This window comes from Crocuta crocuta, unplaced genomic scaffold (genome assembly GCF_008692635.1).
Source record: "Crocuta crocuta isolate KB4526 unplaced genomic scaffold, BGI_CrCroc_1.0 scaffold839, whole genome shotgun sequence".
Classification (NCBI taxonomy): domain Eukaryota; kingdom Metazoa; phylum Chordata; class Mammalia; order Carnivora; family Hyaenidae; genus Crocuta; species Crocuta crocuta.
Genome location: NW_027529590.1, coordinates 36,349 through 36,845, shown reverse-complemented (window position 1 = coordinate 36,845; position 497 = coordinate 36,349).

Genomic DNA, 497 nt, shown 5'->3' with positions numbered 1-497 from the left:
TGCTGCCCACGTGTGTGCTCTTCCTTTCCCTTGCCTCGTACTGCAGCGTGCCTTTGCCACCCCCCTCCCCCCAGTGTGTGGCCACCGTATGTGAGCTGTGGTTTCATCATGGTGCACCAGTTTGGGACGCTGGCCCCGCACCTGCCCCAAATGCCTGGGCCTTGCGAAGGGAAGCCACTTGGCAGTGACTGGCGGATTGGGAACACCAGAGTTTTTATTGTTGCTTTGTAAGATTCTAGATATTTTCTTGGATGCAAAAGCCATGGGCATTAACCCTGCAGTTGTCAGGAAGGCACGCCAGAAGTGTAGGAAGACTGCCCTGGCCTCCCCAGGCCCCCTCTGCTCTCCCCGGGCTGGGAATGGGATGTTGCCGAAGGGGAGCCTGGGCCAGGGCTTGGGTGGCACGTGCAGGAGCAGGGGCCTCCCCCCACTGCCTGAAGCCCAGGTGTCTGATCGTGGCGATTGTGCTTTGGGAAGATGTTAAAGGCCCAGACAGC